Raw genomic sequence first — 14589 nt, forward strand, 5'->3', positions numbered from 1 at the left:
AGTTTGAAGAATACCAGGGAACAACAGCAAAAAGAGAAGTTGTTGAACAGCTTAGGCAAAGTTTCTTTTATTCCTTCTGTGCAGAAGGAGGAAATACTGGAGCACATGTTGAATTCTTGTGAACTCACTTGCGTGCGAGCAAAACCAACACAAAGCTCAATTAAGCAATCAAGTCCATTGTTACAGCCAGGGTTAGATTCCCCATCTATCAGAAGTAGAAGTAGTACCAAACAGAAACAAAGCTCAGACAGCTGTGTACAAACACAAACCAGAAGCGATGGCTATCAGGGACCTCCTGGAGCCCGTACAACACACTGGTGGTGGGAAGTTCGGGACCCTTTCTCTGCCTTTGGAACTGTCGGAGCCATCCCTGTGGATGAAGGTTCAAATGAAGAGTTTTGGCTTTGCTAAACTGTTCCAAACAGCCGATGTTTGTGATGTGTGCGAGGGGAGTCCCGCACTGCCCGCACAGGAGAGGAGCTGCCTTGGGGTTGGTGCAAAACACATGAAATGCAGCCAGAGCAGTCGGGAGCCCTGGGGAACTGAGGCTTCAGACATCGCTCCAGCTGAGGATACCAACACATTCTTTTGCTTCAGATTGGTATCTTCCACAGATGCCTTGTCTTCTCAACAAACTAACTTCCTTCCCTAACCTCCCTCTCCTCTGATCAAAAGACTGTCTTTTGATAGGGCAGAAATTAAGCTGTTTTTCTACCTGTGTCACTTGAACCTGGGGAGAACTCAAGGCCCTGATAATGTGGCTTTTCCAGTCTTTTTTTACTTCTCACTATTTTCCGTTTTACTTTGATCTGAAGGGTTCTGCTCTCACTTTCCAATCTCACTTGTCTCTCTCTCTGTAATGAGAATCCAGGTAGCAGGTATATTATGTGATATACTGTATCAAGCAGTCACAACACTGAGAGATCACCATGTTATTAAGACTATACATGGCAAGTGCAAGATTTATCCTTGGGAAGTCATTGCATTCTTTGATTGAGAAATAATACTCTCCAAGACAGACGGAACATTTTTGGTCTTTGATACCCAAATTGATTTAAAAAAGGAGATGGTGCATAATAAAAATTCAAGTTTCAATTGCTAAGAAATACACAGTAAAATGTTTTCAAATGTATGTAACTGCTGTTATGTTGTATAATTTTTTTTTTTTATAGCTACTTGATCATCTTACCAATGACTAGGGCAGAATATTTTTAAAAAAGTGTCCTGGAATGAGCAAGGTTACATCTTTAAAGATACCTCATGTATCTTTAGCAACAAAGAACAATGAGTCTTTTCTCAGTGGAAAAGGTCAGCCCTTTATATGGTCTCTGATATTTAAGGTTTTAATTAGAGATCAACTGTGTAATGAGGGTGCCTGATGGTGCAATGCTCTGTGTTGTAAGGCTGACTGCAGGCAGCCTGAGTCCTTGAATGCTTTTACTTCCTATTTGGGCATACTTCCAGTAAACACCTAGAATTACAGACTACTAGGTGAAGTTACAACCTCTGACCACGATTCCAGTGAAGAACAGTGAAAAAACCAATCAGCTAAAATCTGGTGCTGAAACAGAACAAAGTTTACCTGAAAATTATGAAGCAGTGACTTGAAAAGATTTAACCCTGCTGGAGAACTCCATAATTCCAGTTCCTACCACTCCTGCCTTTCTGCTGGGAGCACTTGGGAAAGAAGGGGCCCAATAACCTACATTACAAGTGAACATTTCAATCTGACAGCTCACTCTCTCTGACAGCAGTGCTGTGACAACACGTCTGGGTCAGATTCAACACGATTATGTAAGCCACCAACCAAACCTTTTTTTGAATACATTAAAGGCTGCTTAAGTACAAAACCCACCCATGCAAATCTTAAAATGCAGGGAAATATTTGGCTAAGGAGAGCTTTGGACACCCCTTTGTGCCCACACATTATAGCAAGCAATCACACCGAGAAACAGCCTCCACAAGAAACTCTTTGCATTTCCAGCATCCAAGAAATCTAACACATGCCCAAATTCCTCTGTAAAAGGAACCAACCTTAACTCTGACCTCAGCTGGAAGCTGGCACTGCCAGCTTTGGAAGGGGAGGCTCTGACTGCTGGCACCTCTCGGTTGGAAGTAGAAAGAGGAGGGAAATCAGCCCTCCAAACATTTGCCTGGACAATGTGGGCTTTTTTCCAGTTTACAGCATAATGTACAACATTTCTTAAATCAGTAGTTTGTATCCAGGAATGGAAATGCCATCTTTGGTTTCTGGGAAAGGGAAGAAGATGGTAGGAATCAAGGTGAGAGACCCCCATCCCTTCTGGCAAGGCTCTGGTAGGTTTTGGCCAGAGGTACCAGACAGATGGCTGGTGTGACTGAAAGCTCAGCCATTTCTTTTGAGTTGAAATCCTTTCTCAGTGCTTCTGGAACCCTTCAGCTGCATTTTATTTCTGATTTGACCATTTTGAGTTTGATTTAAATAGGGCACTCAGTAGAGAGAAAGGTGTTCACAAAGGGCTTCGAAGTGCTTGGGCTTGTTTAATATTAGCACCTCAGAGGCTTTGTGTGCAGGCAGCATTTCACAGCAGCTGAAACAACTTTTCATGCCCTTGGTCCATCATGTTCCACTGCCATTTATCCAACCCAGCCATCAACCTGTCTCGGGGAGAACTGGGCACACGGTGGAACTGAGAGGGAAGTGGTGCTTGGAGGAGCCGCGTTCCGAGCTGTGGTTACGGCACAGGGGCTGGGTGCTCTGGGTTTGAGTGGCACTGGCAGGGCTGGCTCCAGGCCAGGCACTGCGATGGCCTGAGGGACATGTCCCTGCCAGGACAAGGGCTCTCAGCTCCCGAGGAGATATCACTTATGAGGCATAATTCATGCCCTCAACAGTGGCCTCTCTCACCTGAATGTCATGTCAGTGTCACCGTTCTTGCTGAATTTGGAGCTCAGCAGTTCCTGGGAGCTGGGAGCATCTGCCTGGAGGCAGGATATCGCTTATCAGCATCTTGGTTCTTTAGGAGGCTGGCTCTCCAAACTGCTGCTGAGCAGTTATCCAAAGGCTTTCAGCTGAGAGAAAATGAAATGCTTTGAACCCCACTTGTAAAAAGCTGCTGATTCCTGGGCCACCAAGTCAAGATACCCTAACCAGCTGGGACTCTGCCTGTGCTCCCTGGAGCCAGAACTGAGCTCACTAGGTGCACAAGACAAGAAGACTGAGCAGAGATCACTCCAGTAGGACACATGTGCTGGAAAGGACTTCACTCAAATGAAGTCACCTTGGTACCATCTCATAGTTGTTAACAATACTATAAAGAAATTAAACTGAACGATCAGTTCTTGTGATGTTGAAAGATGCAGTGACAAGGAGCCACTCACAGAGGCACAGATGTAAGTATTGTACCAATTCCTCAAGTCAAAGGAAAATTCATTTACTAACAGGAGCTGTCCCCCTTTCCTTAAAATGGGACATGGTGGCAGATCTTGCATAAAACTCCTAGGGATAATAGAGGTACTTTGGACTTGCAAACTTTGCAGATTTAAAGCAGACTTTGGCCCCTCTGGTTTTAAATGCTCCAGGAAACCTGCACTTCTCACGCAGAATAAAAAGTGGTCGCAATACTGAATTTCGTCATTTCCTCATCATTCACCGTTTATGCAGGCAAAGAAAACATACATTGTGCTGTTTTAGAAAGGAATACTCTCCTTGGGGCTACCAAGTAAGAACATCATGTTTCATATATGTGATATGCAAGGTATTTGATTATTTGTAAAAATGCCTGTGATTCAGCAGCACTGTGGGCTCTGTGAATCAGGGGGTGATGTGAAGGGATGTTTATCTGAGAGTCTTGTCTCCCTCAGCAGCCCACATTGTCTTTAATTCTCAGAGACCTGCTTCCTGTCTTCCAGAAACAAGATCTTTCCTGCACAGCCTGGTTCCTGTACTCTACTGACCTCCTGGCCTTGGATTTTGAGGAGGTTACACATCAGTGTAGGAGTTAGGTTCAAGTATGAGTTCTCTGACAGGGGTGTAAATTTTCTGAGGTATGATTTACACATGTGAAAATATGGTTATTTGTTTTCTTTTGAAATCAGCTACTGCTGCTGATGGTTAGGAAGAGAAATTCACCCATCAGCTGTACCAAGTACCTGCAGTTGTACCTGATTCAGGCTGAGAAATCAAAGTCTTTCTGAAGGAGACATTCACGGAGCCATCGATTGTTACAAGAACAAATAGGACCAATGTCTGAACTCCTGTATAACACAAACATCCATGCTGATGCCTTTTTAACCTCAGGCTTATCTTTCAGGGATTCATTTGCTCCTAGTATGAACCCAGATGGATGAGCTTCTTATAAGCATCTCATATCTCCCAACAGATCTACAAGGGAAGGAGACCTTGCCTCTGATTTTTAAACACATAGTCAGCTTTCATTTTTAATGGACATCCAAATTCTTGTGCTCTAAGCAAAGGGAATGGAAATCAGTGCAAAAAGAGGGAAAGATGGAAGAAAATAATTTAATTTCTGGTACTTTAGTTTCAATAATTTTATTAGTATTGCCCCTGCGCAGTCACATACTGCTTTCTATTACTTTCCTGTACTAGCTGCACTCGTAAGAGTAAGAGGCACGGTGGCCCATGACTGGGTAGGTCAGCATTTTTTATTTCCTTTCAGCTCACTCTAATGAAAAGCACATGCATCCAGTAAATCTTGCCTTTTCCCTTATTAAACCAGTCGATGTTCATTACTGAGGTTTGTGCCTGGCTGGGTGGGAATCAATAAGATGATCCTTTTAATCGCCTTAGTAATCAACAAGCTATTTCTTATTTCAATCTCAGCCCAGTAGTCATTGAAATCCAATGATTTATCTGCATTACACACACACTCACACACAGAGTAGGGAGGTTTATGTGTGTACAACTAGAGAGAGAGAAAGGCTGAATTTTGCAATACACATTAAATGGTTGTGCCAGAGAAATACCCACTGTGTCATAATTTACTTGCTGGTACCCAGTACCCACGTGCTCAGGATGACTGAGTGGGAGTTGGATGTTATGCCTGCAATGCAATGGATGAAACTGCAGAAAATAAAAGGATTTAAATGGAGATAATGGCCAAAAGGGACATTTTACCTGCCCTAAACCCAGATTCCTGATTTTCCTTCTCATTCCCATGTCTGCCTCATCCAGACAGACAGCACAGCATTGCTGAGAGCACCCTGTGAGCACAGATCTGCTGCATAACCATGGGCAATATTTATCCATTGTTGCCTTATCTTCCCCAGCTGTAAAATAGGGATATGTAGGTTGATACCTGTAAAAACTTCAAAGAATACTATTGTAAAAGAGCATTAGTTCTGGCTAAATTCTGATTGTGTTTCAGAATTCAATGCTGTATTTCCAAAACTTCCACAGATGAAGGGGAGGCTCCTGCCAGCCTTCCTCTGTGGAGAGGCTCTGGGATGTTGTTAGGGCTGGTTGTCTGAGTAAAGATTGTTTGCACAAGTGAGCTAAGCCGAGCAGTGCATGCTGGAGATGTATCTGTATGCAATTTAGTTTGAGTGCCCAATCAAGGTATTTGGGCGGGAATGGCAAAACCCCGACCGTGTTGAAATAAACATCAAGTGTTGAATTGATTTTAGTGATTTTATCCCATATTTTCTTGCTGCTGAATGATCATTAGAGTATGAATCATGGAGACTGCTAATAGATGGAAAATTTGACACAGGGACATTTTCCTGCTGATTTATAAACTTTAGTTTTGGGAGAGCAAAAATGAAAGGAGAAGGAGGAAGAAAAAGCAAGTCAAAGTGCAAGTGCACCGAGTGCAGGCGTTAGAGCATCTTTCAGCTGTGCCTCCTGTTACGTAAGGCTGGGCTGTGTTTGGGCTGCAACTCGACACTGCCCCTTTCTCCTCCAAACAGAGCTTTTTCTCATAAAATTCACTCAGGCACTTCTTCTCAAGTTCTTCATACACTTTTCGCAAGAAAAAAGAAATCATTCATATCTCTCAAAGAGAGTCTCGGATTCTTTAGATATTTTCCATTATAAGCTTTTGGCACCATTATTACCCACGGATCAAGTTACTTTTCTGATCCCCCTTCTTTCATCTACTAAAAATGGATTATTTCATTATTAGCCTGGAACCGTTACTGTTCACAGAGATCAGGTCTGTATATGAACAATGCCTCCCCCAGTATATTACTGAAAATCCTGGGACTGTTGTAAGGTTTCCTTTAAACAGTAGAACTCTATTTTTTGTGAGATCTGTGTTGTGGCAAAGGCTCTGAAAGGCCATTCCTTTTCTCTGAATACTACAAAAGCTAAATATGGCTGTTTTCAATAGTTTATGGAAGATATTTACTGATTTGCATGTACAACACATAGGAATATGTGTATATATTTGCAGTATCTAGACAGAAATTTATTGTAAATTGACTATGGTTTAACTATTTAATTAATAGTAACTATAGTTTAACTATTTAATTAACTGTAATTCAATGATGCTGTCATGTCAAATCTGTCAGTGCATTAAAAGAAGTCCAGGGAAAAATGGCCACTAGAGTCATTCTAAAATTTCCTATTTGAGCAGTTCAGAGAATGGGGAACAATTTTGGCTGTCGTGTTTCCAGTTTCTATTTTCTATTCTTCCTCTTCAATCAGAAGTGCATCTGTCCACATGTGGATCTCAACTTAAGAAGCAGGGAAGTCTCTGGGAAGGAAATGCAGACCCATCTCATGAACTGGAAAGGGAGTATTTTCAAATCCCTGTAGAAGACAGTCCTGCTCTCTTGCTTCTGCCCCACTTGACACTTTCTGTGGTGAAAACTACCCCCCGCATCAGAGATCTCACTAATGTGGAAATCCATGAAATGAGGCAGAAATCTCAGTCTTGCAGATCCTGGGACAGTGCCCTCAACTGCACAACAATTCCTGCTTCCCCTCAGATTCCTTTATGCAGACAGCAACATGGCCAAACCTAATCCCACTGCCAACATCTCTGCTCCATATTCTTGGAGCAAAACATCCTCTCATGCCCTCCAAGAATTTTCAATCAGGAGAGCACCTGTCCTGTGAGAAGTGGGATAAATCCTTCCAGTGATTTCAGCAGGGGCCACCAACAGTAACAGGATCATCAGAATGGTTTGGGTAGGAAGGGATTTTAAAGCTCATCTCATTCTACCCCCTGCCACAGGCAGAAACACCTTCTACTATCCCAGGTTGCTCCAATCCCTGTCCAACCTGGCCTTGGACACTTCCATGGATGGGGCAGCTACAGCTTCCCTGGGCAATCTGTGCCAGGGCCTCACCATTCTCACAAGCAAAAATTTTTTCCTAAATGATTCTGTGCCCGTGACAATTTCTTGATGCCAGCGACACGGGCAGTGGCAGAACAGATGGAACCACAGGTAAAGTACTCACTTCCCATCCCCACTCCTCTGAGAGAGCTTGAATTCTTTATGTCCTCCATGTGCCTGCTAATTAAAGTGTCTTATCTGGTTAGACTCCATCATAACTTGTTTTCTACTTAATATGAGACAAATGGTTTACATAGGTAGAGACCTGAGTTAGACACTCAGTTCCTACACAAATAAGGTGATTTAAATATTTTTAGGATTTATTTATAATAACCTGTTTCCTTCTCTCTTTAGTTTAATTTAACTGAACACTTTGCTTCTTTTTACTTTCGAGTTCCCTCCCTTCTGTGCGTGCCATTTCCATCCTCATTCAATCCCATGTTGATGAGGCAAGAAAAAAAAAAAAAAGCCCAGAACACCCCACCATCGATTCCAGTTGCCTAGGTTTGATTCCGAACCTGGAATTTAGCAGGAATCCTCCGTTACGCTGAATTATCGCACAGAGGCAAGCGTAACATCTTTGTGGGATGTGGGCTCTTCCAGACTCTTTGTCCTCCATGGTAATGTCCCAATCACACTGAAGTGCTCCCAAATGTGCGAGGACTATTTAAGCTTTGTAAATGCCGTCCTCCAAAAATCACTCCACATAAATGTTTCATGTCTCTCCTCTGCGATGCACAGGCCCCAAACATTCAGCTGTGAGGGTGTTTATATTTGTGGAACTCTCTTGAACATTTGCTGCGGATTTCAAACAGCTGCTACACTGAAGCACTGGGAATAGTAAGATCATGAATATTCAGGTGAAGCCACTGGAATGAACAGCCGTTAATAGAATAAATGCCTAAACAGTTGTGTAAGGCTTATTAAGACCTATTGGGGCTGAGATAATAAATTCCCTCTTTGACATGTTGCAACTACTGTAGTTTAAACATTTTGGACCACCTCTTCAGAACTGAAAGAAAAAATTATGTTAGTTCTGTGTGATAACACAATGAAACACCTGGAAGGCTTGGCGCCTGTATTAGATTTGGCAGGGAGATTGTAACATGCTAGCTCATCCCCACTTAAAATCATGGCACTGTTTATTGTGTTAGTTGTCAAGGTTATCCAAATTACATAGAGTCTGGACTGAGCACACTTATCTCATTAGAAAACGTATTTTTTACTATTTTCACTTCAAGTTTGGAAATAATAATATTTTACTTTTGCAATGGAGCAGTAACATGGACAATCTATTGTCAAAAAGAAAAACTAATCAAAACATTAAACAATCAAATAAACCTCAACCCATTCAAAGTTTCTTTTATCCCAAACACAACAAAGTTTAGGAAACCATCACCAGCAGCCTGGCTTTGAGCCTTTAAAAAAGATGGGCATCCCTGCAGCTGACAGGCCTGCTACGGGGACTCCTTGGTGGTTGCTGTAACTCCAAAGTACTCCAAGTAGCCAGAGTGGTTAATTGTTGCAGGAGAACTGTCTTTTCCTTTGAATTTAGCTGTCACCTTGCATTATGCTGTGCTGTACTGCCTGGTTCTGGCACACTGTGTCACGAAACATAAAATCCGACAGGATGCAGTGTAAGTCTTGCAGGTTAAAATTTAAAGGCAAACTCAGTAATATTTGATCAGTTACCTGCTGTCGGTTCAGATAAAGGGCGTTTGATCTCCACGAGCAGGGCTAACTTGTTAGAAGCAAACTTGCACATGGCACAGGGCTGCTCTCAGCTCTGCTGCAGCATGAACTGGGGAGTGCCAAAGCAGCTCAGGTGCACTTGGAACTGTTAAAAATTAACCCACCTGGCTCTTTTTTTAGTGTTTTAAGGAAATGATCAAACTATACCCCTATTTACAAGTCTCTATGGGTGACACCAGATTCTGGGTAGTTGTTTCAAGAGGAAAATCACTTGAAAAACCTAAAAGAATTACTTAATCCAGCTGAAATTTTCCAACCTCTCAATTTTAACGTACTGCACTTTCAGAGCCTATTCTGCCAGCACTGGTGGGCTTTCCTGGTCTGGTTGCATGAACAATCTCAGTGTGTCTGTTGACTGCCCGCACGTACGCAGCACCTGTATAAATCACCATCTGCATGAAAGCATCAGAAGCTGGTCAGGATGAAATAAAAGCTAAAATCCCAACGTTTCCCTTCATCCCTTTCACCACACTCCTGTTTTTCTGTGACCTGTTTATCAATATGAGAACCAAATCTGTTTCGGAAACTTCAGTGTCATGGTTACATTTTGGGAGGAAGGAACAGATGGAATAGATTAATTAGTCAAACTATGTTTAAGTAAAAGGCATTTCTTTCCATGAGCCAAAGGCTAGAAAGAACAACATATAAGGGACAAGGAGAAGTGCCTCAGGACTTCTTCCTTGCTGAAATGGCTTCCCAGTTTCAGACTTTCAGCAGCATAAAGAGTCTTTGATTTCAGCTCCTATTAAGAAGTAGGTCAGGAGGTGCCTGATTTGCAGGAGGGCAACTGCTCCCTTCAGCTTATTAAAAGTATTAAAAGTAGCCACTCCAAAGCATTTCCTGCATGTTATTTTTATAGGGACTCCAGTGTATAAAGATTCCAACCAGATACTACTGCAATGTGTAGGGAAGAAAATGTCCCCGCTGCTGGGATCCATCACTAATTGCTCTTGCTCATCAGCAAGTGCCTGCTACAGTGCACCATCATCTGTCTCCAGTTTTCCAGAGCCTTGGGCAGATCCTTGTTTCATCACCTCCCCATTTTTCCTGCTTGCCACAGAAGACTTGCCACCACACTTCTGGCCCCAGTTTGTTGTAAGCTGCAAGGAAGCTACATCAGACACAGTAGTGCCTCAGAAATTCAACACGACTTTGTTTAGCACCAGTATTGATCTGTGACTGGTGATACCACCCCATGTGAGAAAACAAAGCCTGCAGTACAGCTGCTTTGGAAATCAGGTTTCAGTGGATAACCCCAGCCTGTTTCATCCCTGTGTCTGCTCTGGTAGCATGCACTGCAAGGCTTTTTGCTTGGGTTCAGTCTTCCTACCTAAGAGTAGATACTTAAACAAGACACTCACCTGAGGATTTTGATCATAGTAATATCCTTTAGCAGCCAGTGGAGAGAAATATGCCCATCCTGAATGCAATTAAGTTTTCTTGATGAGCCTATGTTTTTTTGCCACAGAATGCAAAAGGGGTCACTGACTACCTGACTTAGGCACTCATCAGCTGAGCACCAGGCAGAAGAACTTGGCCCCTTCCTCCTGCTGATTAGGTTTCAAAGGCATGATTCCCACAAGTAATCATATTTACCAACGAAAATGTGTTAATTTTCTCTCTGACAACTTCTAGAGATTGTGTTTTAGGGCTGTTTCTGTTTTTATTTTCTGTCACGGAGAGAAGGGAAAGATGGGCAGGAGTCTGGGATGGAAATAGTTATTTCAAATAACAAAGTCAGGAAAGATTTTGGCCAAGAGGAAGATTTAAATCTAACCCAGATGTAGCTCACTGGTGTCTGGAACGGGATAGATGGTCCCAATCACAGAGTAGCACCCAAGGCTGGCTCAGGAAGCAGAGGGATGTCTGTTGGTTGAGGAGAAAACTGTTTGCCTAGCCCCCAGCCAAAGGAAATGTCCCGGGACTGCAGCTGGGCAATGAGGGATCAGGGAAAGGATGAAGCTTTGAAAGCAAATCCTGCTGGCTTCCTTTCTCCTTGGCAAAGGACTAAGTTGAAATAAGTAGGAGCAGGGTCTTGGGAGGAGGAAGAAGGTCTTTTACTTAATGTGAAGTGCTTGAGCAGGGGTATGTGCCCCCTTCCTCCCTGGTGCTCTGGCTGAGCTGGCATGACCCAGGATGAACCTGTGCAATCCCCTGTCTCATCACTGCATCCTGAAGCCAGGAGACAGCTGTGTGTCAGAGGTTTCACCACATGTGAAAAATGTCTGAGAGGACAGGTACATGTGCAGCTATACACCAGGTGTGCTTGTTTAGCAGGCTTGACTGTTTAAAAAGCAGCTTTCTCAGATAGGCTTAAAAAAACCACTTTAAATTCATTGTATTTGTCATGTCTTTGCTACAGTTATGAGGAGAAAGAATATAGGAAAGAAAGCAAGGAAGCAAGAAAGATTTCTTTCCTGGTTACCTTGTAGGCCTTTAGAATGATGCTGTGTATTTTTGTAATAATCCTCCATGAATTCAGACCTTGCACAGAGCTGGAAAATGGATTTCAGTCTTTCTTCACTTTGCTAAGCTCCATTGGAGGTGAGGATCCATTCACAGGAAATTTAAGGACACGGAGAGTAGGTTTGCTTTTCATGAACTTTTTAGGAGTAATCTATGAATTTAAGTGATTTCATCCCAGAGGCTGTAAGCCATGGCAGTATAATTTTAGGATGGTGGTGTGGTTATTGGATCTGTGGTAGCATGAATTCATCTCTCTTTTTATTTTTCTTTAAAGAGAGGGATTAATGGAAGCAGGATTATTTTCAGGAGGGGGTTCTTTGGGTGACAGCAAGCATGTGCTAGCTCGTGAAAGGGTGGTTGAGAGTGGGGGTACAGGATCAGGATTCTAGGGGATGCAAGAGTGGCATCCTGGCAGGAAAGAAATGGGCCTTCTAAGTGAAAAACACTTCTTCTTTGGGAATGCAGAGTAAAAAGTCCAGGGAATAAATACGGGCTCCCAACTTCAGTGCTACCCCTGCACATGCATCTTTCTGGGGAAAGAGTGAGCACTTGGCATGGTATGAAACAGCCTTGTTTTTGCACAAGGTGATGCCTCTGGGTTCTGTGTGTCTCTGCTAAGCAGGGTCAGCTAAATTCAACAGAGTCTGCAAAAGCTCCAGCACAGTCTGGCCCAGCCCCTCCGGAAGGAACTGCCATTCCTTGAAACCACTGTAGCCATCTGTAATCTGATTTTAACACTTTGCTACCACTAATGTGCCCCCAACACTGATAACAAACGTGGTGAGTTCCTGGTGCTGTTGTCAACCAGCACAAAGCCAGCCATGAAAAAAACCCATCACTGAAAAACCTGCATGATTAAAGCACATAAATAAATAAATGTATTTCCTCTATACTTCAGTAATCAAAAAGCCTGGCTGCTTTGCCTTTTTCTTTGGTAAAGAGGTATCCTTGCTCACAATCTGGGTTCCATGGATACCACGAGCAACTCCAACTTTGTGCCTTTAATGCTTGCACTGTAGAAAATGCTGTTTAAATATTCATGCTGACCCTAGAAAGCTATCCACTCGGCCATCTGGAGGACTCCCATACCCCATCCACTGGTGTTTTATTTTGAAGGATATATTCCGATCACACTGACTAGGCTAAATAGACTATTGGTCCATTTGTTTTGTAACTGCTGTTTAGTTACCTCTCAGGATGTCAGCTCAATTTATCTGTGTGGAGGAGAAGAATTCTTCAATAAAACTATAGACAAATAGGAGCAAGAGCTGTGGATGGATGGGAGGTTACTCATTCCCACTGTCGCTGCCGTGCATGGAGGTGACCTTGTCTGGAACCAACTAACCTTGTACCTTGCTATTCACATGAAAATTCAAAGCCAAGCCCTGGCAGGTCAGAGGGAGAACCCAGCCTTGTGTTTAAGGAAAAAAGGGATTTGCTTGTTCAGGCAGTGCTGGGGTTGTGTACTGCACAGGGACACAGAGCGCATTCTGCCCTGGGCTAGAGGGAAATGAATGGAGAGGGAACACATTTAATTTGAAGTGGGAGGGAAAATGAGTGTGTGACATCAGAGAAAGCCAGAAAGAGAAGAAAATGCTCTGTGGAGCAGAGCAGACCAGGTAGAGGTGTCACAATCCTGCACCTGGTCTTGCAAGGAAGGGCCAGTTCCTCAGGGCTGCCTGCCTGTGGTGCCTTGAGATGGGAACAGAAACAGCCCCCAGTTTCATTCCCCACATTCCAAAAAGGCGCTGTTCCTACTGAAGGAAGGATTATGGTCATCATGGCTCTCCAAGGGCAACTTCACAGAGATCTGCAAAGTCACCTGAAACACATGCAGCAGCAAAAGCCTTTTGCTATTCACTGTCTGGTCCCTGAGACACCCCACCAATATTGCCACAGAAGATGAGGTGAAATGTTCACGATTAGCAATGTTTATTTTGGCCTTTTCTCTCCAGTTTGGGTGTGGGGGCAGCGGCGCTGGTGCTATTTGGCTGATTTATTTATGTTCAGAAGGAGGGTGGAGGAAGGGGGCGTATATCCATGGTCACGCTGACTTTTTCAAGCTGCTTTGGAAGAAAGTGCACACTTAATTGGCATTCAAAGTGCATCTCTGGCTCCTATCTCTCTGTAATGCTTGAATAGATTGTGGTGTGTACAAACCTGGCAATAACTCCACTCTGGACTGACAAGAGTTAGGAAACACTGCTTAATTCTTCTATTTCATTTTACTTTTTTCGGTCTTGGAGAGAATTTTATTCTTTGCTGCTTGATCATTTTCCCTGTGATTCATGTCCTTTCAGGAAATAGTAATTGACAAAAATAAAGCACTTGGGTTGTTATTTAGTGAGCTCCAGCTAAATTCACACAGTCCTGCTTAAGAATCTATGCCCTCCGTGCCGCATTTGTTTTAAGCTTCCAGTCTCTTCTCGACAGATTCTTCCCCCCATGCAGGCACAAAAGCACTTTAGTCAGCACAAATTTGGAGGTAGAACAAAAAGCCTGTAATAGCATATCTCGTGCTGCTATCAATTTTCCACTGGTGGAGCACTGGGTACATGAAGTCCTTTGTCTGTGGTCTCAAGTCAGCTTTGGTGACATTACATGACCAACTACAACGTTATAGCGTGTTCCACACTGATTTGAATTGTAACTTAGGAAAAAAAAATGAAAGAAAAAAAAAGAAAAAGAGAGAATAAAATAAAGATGTCCTGGAATGTGGCCAGGGCATAATGATTTCAATTCTGAAGAAATCCAACAACCAATTATACTAAATTCAACATTTTCATGTATGATAAGTTTAAAATCTCCTCTAATCAAATAGGGGAAGCCCTTTTCTCCTATTTTTCTATGGTTTTAGTTACCAGTAGGCTTCTAAAAATCTGTTTCTGCTTAAAAAGAAACCCTGAAAGGTTATATTTACTATATGTATGAAAAAGGGTTGAATGATACAATTATATATTTTAGAGTACTAAAGCAATGTATAAGAGACTAATCACGATCCCAAATTCAATTTTCAAACCTTTAATTGATCCCATCCCAAAGGTAACATTCTATCTTAATTGCCATGCTGAAATGGTTGCAATTACATAA

This window comes from Sylvia atricapilla, chromosome 9 (assembly GCF_009819655.1).
Source record: "Sylvia atricapilla isolate bSylAtr1 chromosome 9, bSylAtr1.pri, whole genome shotgun sequence".
NCBI lineage: Eukaryota > Metazoa > Chordata > Aves > Passeriformes > Sylviidae > Sylvia > Sylvia atricapilla.